Here is a 15,034-nt window from a genome sequence, read left to right on the forward strand (position 1 = left end):
TCTGGAACCAATTGTGTTTGTAAACCGAGGTACCACTGTATTTCTATGATATATGATTCCTACCAGGGAGAGGGAAAGAAAACTCATTGAAGTTGCTCGGTCTTTGGCTGATGGATGGGGCCTGGGAAGCACCGGATTGAAAGTAAATTGTTACATGACCATTACCAGAAAGTTGAATCCACATGATCATATATATTCAGGGGCATCAGACTTCTCCCATCAAGATCATAAAAGTGGCAAAGTATTGCATTAGCAGCTAGTAAAATCAGGAAGTACTCTTGCATTGAGGAATGTGAGCATTTTCCTAACCTTCTGTGAAAGTGATTGACAGACTAATTCTGCATAAGGAAAAATTAATTTGTAGTGGCACTCACAACTCATTCCAACTTGTGAAAACCTTTCGTACCACTGCCAACCTCCCGGAGCTGAGACAAGGCCTGATCAAATGGCAGCTTGCGATAACGGACCCACAGACGGAGTTAATGGAATTCTCTTCGCTTCTGATCTCTGCCAGATTTTAACCTTGGCTCACCCCATGAGAATTTTCATTTGGACCATTTCTGCAAGTTTGGAAAGGTTTGGGCAAAGCTCCCTGGAAGCCTGCTACTCATTATTGCAGGACCGCATTGGTACCTTTATCTGTGCAAAACATTTTATTTTGCAGAGACTCATGCCATGTGATTCCAAAGTCCTGGAACAGAAGTGATTGGAGCAGAGAAAACAAGTGTTTACATTCAAGAGCATTGGTCATGAAAGATAAAGATTAGGATGGAATAGTAAATATGCAGGCATGCAAACACAGAGCTGTGTTACCTGTCAATGATCCATACAAGTAAAAAAATCTATTACTTTATGACAGAATCGTCTCTGTTATGAACTGTATAAACCCCTAAACAGTGTGGGCCATAGCCAGTAGACTTCTTTTGTTGTTGTTTAGTTGTTTAGTCACGTCCGACTCTTTGTGACCCCATGAACCAGAGCATCCCAGGCACTCCTGTCTTCCACTGCCTCCTGCAGTTTGGTGAAACTCATATTAGTAGCTTTGGGAACACACTGTCCAACCATCTCATCCTCTGTCATCCCCTTCTCCTTGTGCCCTCCTTGTGCCCTCCATCTTTCCCAACATCAGGGTCTCTGCTTTTTAAGATGCTGTGTAGGTTTGTTATTGCTTTTCTCCCAAGAAGCAGGCATCTTTTAATTTCATGACTGCTGTCACCATCTGCAGTGATCAAGGAGCCCAAGAAAGTAAAATCTCTCACTGTCTCCTTTTCATCCCCTTCTATTTGCCAGGAGGTGATGGGACCAGTGGCCATGATCTTAGTTTTTTTGATGTTGCGCTTCAGACCATATTTTGCGCTCTCCTCTTTCACCCTCATTAAGAGGTACTTGTGCATTAAACTTGCCCCATCCCTCCTCTCCCCTGCAGTCTTAAGCTGAGGTGTGAGGCACATGGGCATGTTTCATGGGGAATGGCCTCAGAAGCCCACTTAATACTGGTATCTCCGTCAAGCCTAATTAAGGTTGTGCGTAAGAGTTTTCCCTCTTCGGCCTTCCCAAATGCCTTTCCACTTATGACCTTCTCCGTATGGCAAGATAAGGTCTGAATCGGAATGCTGACCACGTTCAAGGTTAGACTGGCAGGCAGAAGAGAGGGGGCCTTCTCAGCGGTGGTGCCTGTAGTTTTGAATTCCCTTCCTATGGAACGACCTGCTGCACCATTTAGAAGATAGATAAACATCTTACATGGGCAAGCTTTGGGAAATAAAATGCAGTGGTACCTCTGGATATGCAGACCTCTGGTTGTGTATCCTTCATGATGCTGTGTGTGTGCGCAGAAGCGGCACCTCCGGTTTCGAATTCTCCAGAACAGATCCAGTGTGCAAACGGAGGTACCACTGTACACCAAATAGCGCTGGATTCCTTCCCACCCTCTGCTACTTGGAGGGATGTGATTGGTTGCTAGGAGAGAATATATTTATTAGATATTACCCTTCCTTCCTCATGTTTGTGGGTTCAGCAGAGCGCATCCCTTTGCAGATTAAAATGGAAGCTTAGATAGGCTAGTTTTAACCTTTCAGTTTAAGTAATCCAAGATGCTTTAAGGCAAACTCGATTCTCCTGGTATTTCCCCCCTTCCTCCCCCTTCAATCACACAGTCTTGTAAAAGGTAAAAAAATAACATTTACTCAGAATACTAGTTGAAGAGTAACAGATACAGCAGCTTTGTTCAGGCAGGCTTAAAATGGTCATTCAGTTACAAAGACATACTTTGGTCCAGCTTAAAATGGAACCTGAGTACTGGAGATGCTTTCACAATTCTGGCTTGGTGGGAAGTGATGAAAAAGAAGATGTGCTCAGGCAGGTAAGATAATATATATAGATACATCACCACCACCCCGTTAGGGCACAGTGGGAGATTCTCTTTAGCAAACTTACAGGAAAACTCTGTGAGCTTCAGCTCCTATCATGTGCCTATCTAGCAAAACATGAATTGTTGGTTTGACTGCATTTTAAATACAGTATCCCACAACCACTACCGTTTTGTTTGTACATTTTCCCTTAATCATTTTGATCCTCCTGTCTTCAGTTAGCTCCTTTTTAAAGGATTCGAGCTGCTCTTCAAGCTGCAATACACATAATATTGTGCGTTGTGTACTGGTGATGGTCTTCAGCGGTATTGTGGGTTTCAATGCTGTAAGCTTCTTCAAAGGTTCTATTGAGATGTGCTGGTGGGATACCAAATCTCAGAAGGAGCTTCCTTCAAAGATGTTGTTTACCAGCCCCCACTTGATTTCCCAGACAACTGCTTTCTGTGGGGCAGAAAGGGGGGCTATACCGAGAGAGCCACGGAGGAGCATTCCAGCTTTCCCAAGCATCAGGCTGCTGGCATTTCTCAAAGATCCCAAGGCTTGGACTTGATTAAGTTTTCATGACGAGATCATGTCAGAGAGCCTCCTTGAGCCTTATCAGAGATGCGGCAGCCTACCAAGTGTGCAGTCGCTTCTGCATTCAGTTGACATTCAAAGGATGTATCCCAGTCAGAGGTAAACATCACAGGAAGTCCTACCAGACAAATGCAATTCTGTCTGCTCACTCAGCTGGCACTGCTGCTTTAATAATGTCTGAACAATGTCTGAAGGCAATCATAGCTGTATACAACCATCAGTAGTGCCTTTCTAAATGTGTCCTTAGTGTTCAAACTTGTATCATAAATGGTGTTGTTATCAGTGCACACTAGGGAAACACACATACAGGATGGGAGGGAATTATCTCTTTATTGCCATTCTCGCACATCCATGTCTTAAGCAAAACCGTAGAGGCCATATCGTATTTCAAATAGGCTGCTGCTTATGAAAGCTACACACCTAGCTACACATGAAACTGAACATGCCTGTTTGCTGTCTGTGATATTGTACCCCGGAATGCCAAGTCAGCTAGGTTGACATGTGCGTGGAAACTACTGCAGTGCACACATTCCCTTTGTTGCTTCAGGAACCATGTGCAGAGACTGGATAAGTTGTAGCTTCAACAAAATGTTGCCATATGGAATGTCCCAGTTTAGAGTTCCATTCTTCCTCCTCTCCTGCTTTTCCATATCTCCCAGTGTTTTGTTGCCACTCAGCATTCTCAATACTCATAGGCCGGGGGGGGGGGTTTCTCCCCTTAGAGTTCCCCCTCTAAATATTTTTGTACTCCTCTAAACTGTGGCTTTCCCCTGAACATGCTGATACCTCCCTCTTCTTTCCCGGTGGCCATGTTACAGCCACAATCCTCTCAGCAGTCACCTACTGAATTTGCTGTTAAGAAAGAGTGATGGCAATGTCCTCTGGGTCTCCAGAGGTTGCCTACAACTCCTCCCATCCCTACCTAGCATGGGAAATGGCCAGGGGTGATGGGAATTGTAGTCCATCAACTTCTGAAATGCCAAAGGTTCCCCAGTCCTGCCCTACACATTCAAATATGACTCGTTCAATATGGCTCCAGTTGGCACTGTTGAGATGTTGATAGGATGTGTCTGCTTGTGGACTGCAATGTTTCATGGGAAGGACATCTCCAGACATGGTCCCAGGTTGCATGTGTGTTGGGCTGAGCAAGTCTATATTTGGAATTAGATCAGGGTCTATATAGGGGTTGTTGTTGTTGTTGTTGTTTTTTTTTTTTTAAAATCTCTTCTTCCCTACTGAGAAAAGTTATTGTCAGTTGACGAGTGCCTCACCTCACTTCCATTCCCCACTAAGTGTGAAGCAAATCTGGTTTTGCATTAAGACTGCAGCCTTAAAAAAAATCAGTGGAGCAGAGCTCTTTATATACATAGTTACCTTTGAAATATATGTAGTTTGGAAAGACTGAACATTTTTGAAAGGCAACAAAATTGTTTATTTAAGATCCCCCCTGCATCTCCTCCCCAAGTTAATTTCTAGTAGGATGGTAGATGAAGCAGGCATACTCTAATGCCAGAAGAAGGTTTAAATTGAAAAAGTTAGAGTTTTATTACCACAAACTGGAAATGCAAATAGCCAATAGCTTGTTTCAGACTGTGCAAAGTTAATCGATAAATCACACACCTGCATTGGCCATTTATTCTGTTCTAGCTGTGCATACTGCTGACATTTAAGACTCATACATTACGTTTTTCATCTATAAATTTCTTAAATATTACAAATATGACACCACTCTTCTGCCACCAACTCCATGTGCTTCCAGAAGACTTCCTTGGTGCAAACTCTCTCTTTTCTTTCAAATTCATCCTAGGGTTATAACTAGGGATGGGCAGATCTGTCAATTTCGACTTTTCTCAGTTTCTCATTTTTCCCTAATCTTAAATTTAACTCTCCACATTTCCACATCAGTTTGTGAAGCACTTTTTATTTTTTAAAGAATCCCCATGAAAATCCATCAGCATTTCAGTGCACATTTCTCCCAATATAAACATTTCAGTGCAAATTTCTCCCAATATAAACCGAGTATTCCTCAGTATAAAATCATTTTTGGTAATTTGTTTTCATGAACGTATCAATTTTTATGCACATTTTACACCAGCATTCTTTTTTGTTTTGTTTTGTATTCATTACTTGGCTGGGGAATTGTACTGCAATATTCAGAGAAGTGCAAATTTCAGAGGATGCCTGTGTTTTGGTTTGCCACTTTATTTCAAAAAGTTCAGAATAGGTACATTTGCTTTTAAATGTGAACTGAATTGAATTTCTCCCCCATCCCTAGCTATAACTGACTTGGTTTTGGAGAGAAGAAACCAGTTATTGCCCCCAAACCTAGCATTTTAAGTCATTTGTACAAAGGAAGGAGAACTGTATGTTTGCACAGGCCAAATATCCAATTGTTCCTCAGTACACTCATAAGCCTCCATAAATGAATGGAGGATTTCTCCTCACTGAGCCAAAAATCCCTAGAAGTGCTGGCATCTGGACTCTGCAATGTGCAACTGCTGCCAATGCATGTGGCGAAGTGCTGGAAAGCTTGCCATTCAGCAAACTGCACACCCCACCCCACCAAGATATGGCAGTTCATAGTGCTGGTGAGATGCATTTGACTTAGTGTGTCACAAGTTGGGCAGGCCTCAAATGTGGTATGTGTTTGTGTGTGAGCTTATTAGAGTAGACTTGACAATGGGCTCTATTCATGTGCTGAGAGTGATGCTCTATGCATAAATTGTTGTTCTCGTGTACATACTGCCATGTTGGATTGGAATCTGGGCTGGAGGATGCTGGGGATTTTGATGCACACCTATTCTAGAAGTGCTTGGATCCTGGCCTTTTGTTCCTGATATAGTCTGGCATGGCTACACTTTGATAATTCCCTCTCTTTTTTTCTTTGTTCATTGCATCTGAAACAGCTCAGCTGTTCAACTGGTGAACTGTGTGATCTTGAGAGCTTCAAGCTGTGTTGCAGGTGGCTAACCCAGCCTTCGGGTCTCAAAGTTTAGTCACACAATCAGCAGAATCAAATGGCACAGATTTTGCTGAACTCTACAAACTGTGTTTTCTTCTTCTCTCTAGTAGACAAAAAAATAGCATCTCAAGGAGGAGTTATCGAGCCTTCTTCTTAATAGGCTATTTTTCTAAGTGCAGGAAGGTGGGGACCCCCCCCCCCTGCTTATGGTTTATTGTCAAACAAAGATGAACAGCGGCTGCCAAGAAAAAAATTGATTGATTAATTAATGCAAATAGCCACCTAAATTAATGCAAATAGCCACTAAAAATACAACATATAATACTTAAAATCATCAATAAGCATTGACCACAATGGTGCTGATTCTATAGTTCAGTTCTCAAGTGCCGTTTGGGCTCCTATTGCTTATGATACTTTATTACAAAGTTTTTGTGTGTGTTTGTGTGCGATGTGTGTGCATGAGGTAAAGACAAGATGAAAAAACATGTTTTGCATGTCATAAGGAAGAACACACACAATAGATGTTTTGAAGTTTTACCACTCTTTGGGTACATGGATGCCTCTAAGTGAGTGGTTTTCCCCTGGGCTTCCGAGTATACAAAACCTGGTTGATTGATATGTGCAAGTTCAAAAAGAAAAGAACAAAGTGAAAACTGTAGGGTGTTGAACTGTGCATTACTGTCTCAAATGGCACCTGAATAAGGATAAGACATTTGTGAGAGGAAAATGGCTTTGGTGGGGGGCCGGGAGTTAAGCTATACTACAGGATGTCAAAGACGGAAAGAGATTATTCACAGGAAATGATCAAAATCTATTTGTACCTCCAGGACATTTTTGTTATAGATTTAGTCCATTTGCACTTGTAAAAAGGGTGTTTTTAAAGCTTAATTAGCAACAGGAAATCAGAAGTCTGCGAACAGGAATCTATTGTTTTATTTAATATAGAAAGTGAGAAATCTTGCCGAAAGCATCTAAGTCACCAGTAAGGAAAGCAGCTTGTGCCGTGTGTGTGTGTGTGTGTGTGTGTGTGTGTGTGTGTGTGTGTGTGTGTGTGTGATGGAATTATATATTGCCTTCACTTTTACCCTTCCACAAAATGAAGCTAGAACACTAATTTGTATGCCAAAGAACTGGTTTTGATTGCCTTATATTTTATTTGCTTTGTCCAAATGTAGGAAGATGAAAAAAGGCAAAATGGATGTGATGTTTCGCAAGCTAGAGTGATTATTTGTACAACATATAAGACCCTATCCAGCTCAAAACCAGGAAACTTGAGAGACCGCCTTATCCTTTATATTACCACTAGGCCACTGTGTTCTGAAGGAGAGTTTCTCTCTAAAGTCCGCAGAATGACAGAAGCCCACTTTCCAGTAAGGTGGAGCGGGACTCGCAGTGTAGCTTCCCTTGTTTTGTGAAACAGCATCACTGGTGAGATACAACAGTAACCTGCTATCTCAACTTTTCCAGAACCACTGAAGACATTTTTGTCTCAACAAACTTTTGTCCCCACAAGCTTTTCTGGGTGGATGAAGAGGTCTCTTCCTTAGGTTTGGAAATAATACAAAATGAACAAAATGAATAACCTTTAGTTATTCCAATGTAAAATATATGTATATAAAAGAGCCGTAAATTACATATTATTACCAGACTTCAAAGCAACAGTAAAACAAATGCAAATAGACATGTGTCACAACACTATAATACAGTGGTACCTCGGTTTAAGTACACAATTGGTTCCAGAAGTCTGTACTTAACCTGAAGTGTACTTAACCTGAAGCGAACTTTCCCATTGAAAGTAATAGAAAGTGGATTAATCCGTTCCAGACGGTCCACAGAGTACTTAAACTGAAGCATACCTAACCTGAAGCGAACTTTCCCATTGAAAGTAATGGAAAGTGGATTAATCCGTTCCAAACGGGACCGCGGAGTACTCAACCTGAAGCATACTTAACCCGAAGTATGAGTGTAATTGGTTCTGGAAGTCCGTACTTAAACTGAAGCATACTTAATCTGAAGTGAACTTTCCCATTGAAAGTAATGGGAAGTGAATTAATCCATTCCAGACGGGTCCGCGGAGTACTTAAACTGAAAGTACTCAAACCGAAGCATACTTAAACCGAGGTATGACTGTAGAGCCATGAATTACGTATTATCACCAGACTTCAAAACAACAACAACAAAGTGAATGCAAATTGTCATATGTGTTTGACTAGTTCCCAGTTCTGGCCAAAGATGAACATGTGAGTTGAAACAACTTCTGCTTCCTTTCCTTCCTTGACCTTACTAGGCCAAGATTTAGCTTTCTTTGCCCCTTTACTTATTAATTAATTAATTAAATTAATATTAATTAAAATTAATTAAATTAAATTATTAAATTATAATTCAGTATAATAGATAATATAAAATAAAAATTAAATTATATAATTAAATTAATAAATTAAAATAAAATTAATTAAAATTAATTAGATTGTATATCACTCTTCGTATGAAGATCCCAAGATGGTTCACAGGATGAAAAAGAGAAAAAAAAATACATTTCTGCAGTCCCAGTGCTGAGCCTTCACATGGGCTGTGTATGATCCAAAACAGCTGGAACGCGCATTCACAGGTGGAAAAGCAATTTGAACATTTTCTCTGGGCACCCATAATAAATGGTTGTGCCACTGACATCCTTAATTTTGTAGGGCCTAGATCTATCTACGCATCTATATATCTATATATTTATAACGTGTAATCAAACATTTTACAGCAATTTGTATAAATGTGGTTCTCTGGGAAAATATTTACTCCCTATCTAGGATTTATAGTCTTAGATTTAAAAGCTTTGGTGCTGTGAGTTGGAATGCAATGGGCTGGATAATTAAACCAGCCTGGATTTTCAACAGGGGCTTTTGGGCCATTGATAATTCATAACTCTTTCCCTAATTACAGTTTTAGAGATTTACCTCCTACAAGAACAACCAACAGCATACTTCCTCTTAGAAAACACACCCTAAAATATGGAGTGGGAATTCAGAAGCCAAAGATGGCTTCTTTAACATTTCATTGCCGTATTTATAATACAGTGTATTATAATGTTAACAATACAGTGTATGAACAGTGTGCTTTTCATACTCATTGTAGTTAATGAAACCTGGAAAGTCTTCACTTACCACATGAATGATGGCCCAGGGTTTAGAGTATATAAGGCAAAAAAGTCCTCATAATGACATTTAGCCCATCTCCACCGCACATAACTACTAACAACTACACATAAAATCAAGATGCACTGATTTACATAACATTATTCATGCAAAATTCCTTGTCCCCTGCTGTTTTATATTTTCAATTGCTATTACTAATTTGTTGTGCTTATTATAAGTTATTGTTTTAATATAGTCTTTGTATTTAATTTTTTTTATTAAAAAAAAACAGCAATGAACTCTGGGTTTCATAATGTTGCATTCCCATTTTTGTTTGCTATATAGTCTTTTCTGAAGTTGTTGTGATAATGCATGGCCACCTTGGGGATTATTTTTAAATCCGGGATTGGTCTTCAACATTTGGATCACTCTTATGAGTGATTGATTCATTTCATTTAACAGATTTCTAAACTGCTTTCCAGCCAGAGGCCACCAAAGGCAAGATAAAAATAGGAAAAATACGGAGCCCTATTTCTAAAAAGCAATAAAATCATTTTTAGAAAACTAAAAACAATAAAATCATAACTGCAAATATGCAATCAATATTCCATAAGTGATGGGGCCATCCATCACAGAAAGCCTTCTTGAATAATAATTAAAAAAAAATGTCTTCAGTAGGTGCATAAACATTGTGCTTGTCTAATTTTGGCTGGTACTTACGATAATTCTAGACAGCTGGAGCTGAAACACCAAAAGCCCAGTTTCCAGTGCCAGCTAAGTGTGCCTCTAGGGCATGAGGAACACTCAGCAGTTTGAGGAGTGCAATTGCTAGGCAAGGTAGCAACCTGGTTCTAAGATGTTTAGGTCTTCAAATGCTAAAAGCAGAACATTGAACTGTATCTGGCAGCATATTGGCAGCAGTGCAGTTCCCTCAGCAGAGGTGTAATAGCATGCCAAAGATTGGAGCAGAAGTTATGTATTGCCCATTCCAAGAGCATCTGAGCCTTCAAATTCCTCACTGTCCATCCCAAGAGACCTTGTGGCTTGACCAAACATGATGGACTCTATTCAACCACTTGTTACTAAAGTATGGTTACATCCCAATTTCAATAATCACCAGGGTGTTTTTCTTAATGCATTTCTCTTCCAGATTTCTCTGCCAGACCTCTCCCTCCATCTTTGCTTTCCCATTAAAATAGTTGTCACCTATTTATCTCCAGATTGCTTCTTCTCTGATGCAGCTGAGCTGTGCTTTTCATGCTTGTTGAACTCAATTGCTAGCAGCATCTCTTCTGTGCTTCACTTCCCATGTCATGGCCTCATCCATGTCCTACGATCTTCCATCAAGGGCTTGACCCTCCCACCAGCATCTTGAGTGGACTCAAATTTCAATTGCTAATTCTTGTCTCGGGTCAACCGAACTTGTTTGTTTGATTTTATTCTAAGATGCAAAATGAGGATACCTTTTAAGATTAATGTCTGGTTACGTGCACAAACACACGCACACTTGAACAAGCTGCACAACCTTGTTCCCCAATAGTGATTTGCCCAGGGTCACCAGGTCACCTTGAGCACCCACTGCTGGTCTATCAAAAGATGCATATTACCTACTTGTATGCCTCATTTGCAAGAACTGAAAGGCAAATATTTAACATGCCACCATCTCTCCATAGCACTACAGATACAAAAGTATTTAATATAGCATCATTTCAACCAGAGTGCTGCGGCACAAAAATGGTCAATGGATGCTCCAGCACAAACAGGTTCATTCAGCTTCTCAGCATCGCTAATAAATTTTAATCAAAGAATTGTGGAAGTTTTATTGGAGTTTCACAAATAAGGGAAAGGAGCAATGATGTCCCATTTGCCTTTCATTGCTTGGCTTTTTTCTTAATATGGTTTCACGCCACTCCAATCTCTGAGAGGTGCAAGACAGTAGTGTCTTTGTGGTGTATAGTTTATTTAAATATATATACAACCCAAGCCTATGTTGAAGGGGTTCACAGCATTAAGATCCTAAGGGGGTCTTGTTTCTCCCATAACCACAGCCTTGGTTTTCTGGCCTGGACCTGGGCTACCTTCCGCCCACACTCCTTCAAGTCACAGCGAGCACAGACAGTGCTGCCCCACAATGCTCCGCGGCATCTCATTTGCAGAGTAGTGTGGGGCAGCGCTGTCTGTGCTCACTGTGACTTGAAGGAGTGTGGGCGGAAGGTAGCCCAGGTCTAGGTCCGGGTCTCCCTCAACGGAGACAGCTCTGCTGCCACCTCACTTCAGCCACCGCTGCCAGGAAAGGAGCGAAGCGGGCGAGGCGGAGGCGCGGGCAGCTCCGTGTGCCTCCTTGATGTGCCCTCTGCTGGGCGGGCGCCCTGGCGCACTGCGCCACTCAGCCCAATTGGAAGGACAGCCCTAATTCCAACCCACAGGCTCTTGGGGGAACAAAACAAGAGATAATTCAATTCTAATATTACAATTTTTCACCTTTCACTGTTTTGGAGTCTTTTTTTTCTTTGAATTTGCATGATGTGGTGTGAGAACAGTATCGTAACAGCTGCTTAGAAAAACAACTCTCATTCCCACCCCCACCCCCCAAAACCCACAGGGGCGTGCCTATTTATCTGCTCAGAAGCAGAAAATTAGCAACAGAGAGATTATGCCTCAAAAAAGGAAACAGCTAATTACAGACACATTTCATATATTTTCCAACTTTTGTCACTTTCGGTGACAGGATCAGAGATATCAATGTGGGTCCATGTTTGAATCTGTTTAGAAAGTGGCATATTTCCCTGCACAAGTAGAACAAGTGCACAGCACCTGAAGCCAAATTTACTTTGTATCATCTCAAATGAATTGATAATATTCTGGACATGTGGCAGATACATTTGGAAAATTAACTTAAAAGCCAGAAGGCAAAGGCAGTGGCAGAGGAACCCTCTCCAGGACAGGATGCCGAGGGGCAGGAAGAACCACCCAGCGATGCACACATGATGTCTGTGTGGACTGTGCAGGCACGGCAGCCCGTATGGATGGCACGCACGAGCGGCAGCCCATATGGATGCCACACGAGCGGAGCCCATACTGACTGAATGCATGCCCTCGGCCGCTCTACAGCTGGGGGGAGGAAGCGGGCCATCTTGCCCCCCCCTGCCAAGTGATACCCGGGGCGAACCACTTCCCCCCCACACCCCCTTCATACGCCCCTTGGCAACGGGGTTATTTTTCAGGGATTTGGAAGCAAAGTGTTGAAGAAGTCTTAGGATTTATTAAACAGCATGCAAGTTATTCACAAGAATAGTAACAACATACAAACATGCAAGCAGGTAATACAACACAAGTACAAGGACAGCAGCAGAGAGGAGCCCAATCTGGTCAATGGACCCCAAAGCACCCTTGCCAGCTTTGAGGTCTGTGCCAAAGCTCAGATCAGATCAAATGCTAAAGCTTATCTCTATGAGGTGCATTTGCTAAATTACCTATACCTGACACCAGGGGGGTCTCATGATCTGAGCCAGCAGGTAAGCAACATAATTACTTTTGGAAGCCTCCCAATGTACTGCAGCTGTGTTATCTCAGAACAGGGAACACTCCCGTAAATTTGGAATTTTGGCTTGGAAGGCAGTCAAGTCAGCATGATTTAGCATTAAATTAAACCACAGAGCCTAGGGCTTGCTGATCAGTAGGTCGGTGATTCGAATCCCCATGACGGGGTGAGCTCCTGTTGCTCGGTCCCAGCTCCTGCCAACCTAGCTGTTCGAAAGCACAAAGTGCAAGTAGATAAATAGATAACACTCCGGCGGGAAGGTGAACAGCGTTTCCGTGCGCTGCTCTGGTTCACCAGAAGCGGCTTAGTCATGCTGGCCACATGACCCTGAAGCTGTACGCCGGCTCCTTCGGCCAGTAAAGCGAGATGAGCACCGCAACCCCAGAGTCGTCCACAACTGGACCTAATGGTCAGGGGTCCCTTGACCTTTACCTTTTTACTGTCAGACTTAGAACAGTGAAGCCCTTCTTCTCTGACAGGCCACATATAATGGTGACATGAAAGACCAATTATGCTAGGCCACTATACATTCTTGAGATACTTCATGTCTTCCAGTGTTTCCAATATCCCTCTGGTATTTATTCAGTCTCAAAATATGTTTTGAACATTGCAAGTGGGAAGGTTGGGACTAATTTGGAATGGAGACGTGGAGAAAGGGTTAAGGATCCATTCTATTCCTCACTGCTTCTGTGCTCTAAATCGATCCATTCTGCATGCCTTTCCTCGAAAACCAAGTCCTGGAACTTGATGGCAATTTATGGATGCGTGCAATTATTTGTTTCTTATTTATTAATTAAATTTATATACTACCCTTCATCCAAAGAACCACAAGGTGGTTCACCATACATAAATACAAAATGAGAACACAAAACACATAAAAACAAACAAACAAACACCCTCCGTCTTATCATCCACACAATTGCAGACTGAGCTTTGGCTCAAAGTGCCCAGTTACCCGCAAAGGCCATGATTGTCCAGTTTAAATTGAAGATTTTGGCGAGCTATCCCTCTTCCTTCTTCGCAACCAGCCGGGGCTGAAAATATAGCTGGCCTGTCACAAGAGTTAAAGTGCCACTCCTTACAGCTCTCAGGGCTGCATCAGACTGCTACCCTAGCTCCTCTTCAGAGGTATACTGTCTTTTTATCAGTCAGGTTGTTATTTGGTTAGAAATGCTCTATTTACCTAGGAGGGACTAATTGTTGCTAGCTGCAACTGGATTGAGGTCACTTTTCACTTCAGTCCTCTTGTATCTTTAATTGATTTGATTTGCCTAGCCATTTCATCTCTTTCTTAAATTATTTTAGTGAACTACTGTATCTAATGAATCACTATGCTGTAATTGGCAATAGCTTTATGGGTTTTTCTTTCTTTCTTTCCCACCCTCCCTTTCCTTCTTTGCAAATGGATACATAGCATGTCAAATATTTCAAGGGCAATTTTATGATGCTAAATAGTCTTTCCAGTGGCTAACCACCGCAGCCCTTTGTTAACAAACAAGCAATCATCATTTTCATTTTCTTTTCTTCTTCTTCTTCTTTTTTGTCATTAAGATTGCAAATGAATTGAATGGCTTCTTAATGCTGGACTAGAGGGGCTTCTTGAGTCTGGTACATTATGAAAGGGAACAGATTAAAGTGCTATCTTTGTATAGAAATGAGATACTTGAATCTAAGCAATGTGGTTTCATGCAGAACAAGCCAAGCAGATAAAGAGAGAGGACTAAAAATAAAAACGCCTCCCTAAAATGCCTTTGTATCTTAATAGAAAAGGGGCATTTCACAGTATGGCCCAACTGCTCAAAATGATGTAATGTATGTTTTGAAAACAACAGGCAAAGGAAGGAAGCTTTATCCGAGAATTATCACCTTTATGATGGCAATATTCTCAGAGTTGCACAAAGTCCTAAGCTTTGCTGGTTACTGTGGATCCTGCCAACCTTCCTGATGCTTGGCAGATGAAAATAGGTGTGTGCTATTGTGTACTTTGTCACTCCCCTATTATCACACCAAAGATCGCTGCCTGCTTGGAAATCGCAAGCTGTGCACTCGATTTGGCACGTTACCATTAATGCAGGTGCATTAAAATGAAGAGCGCATCTACTATCCACTCAGAGATCTAACTTTTATGGGGAAACTAGATGCCATTTCTGCAATTTTGCAAACAGCATTTTTTTAAAAAAAAGCAAATTGCTGTGGAGGCGGGAAGCTATAAGGGGTCCTGATCCAGACTTCTTCTCCAGATGGAGGTGGAAAGCTTACATACAAATGGCAGGCATGGGGGGGTGGGATGCTGATCCAGTGGAGCTTAAAAGTTAAAGCCCTCCTTCCCCAGTCCCCATATCAGGGTTCCACTATGGATCCATGCCTCACATTTACAATTTACTTTTTTAAAAAATAAATGCTAATTTTCTGAATGCAGTCTCATTTTTTAGAGAGAAAGGAGAAATAACTAAAACCTGAAGTA

This window comes from Zootoca vivipara, chromosome 8, assembly GCF_965207765.1.
Source record: "Zootoca vivipara chromosome 8, rZooViv2.hap1.1, whole genome shotgun sequence".
NCBI lineage: Eukaryota > Metazoa > Chordata > Lepidosauria > Squamata > Lacertidae > Zootoca > Zootoca vivipara.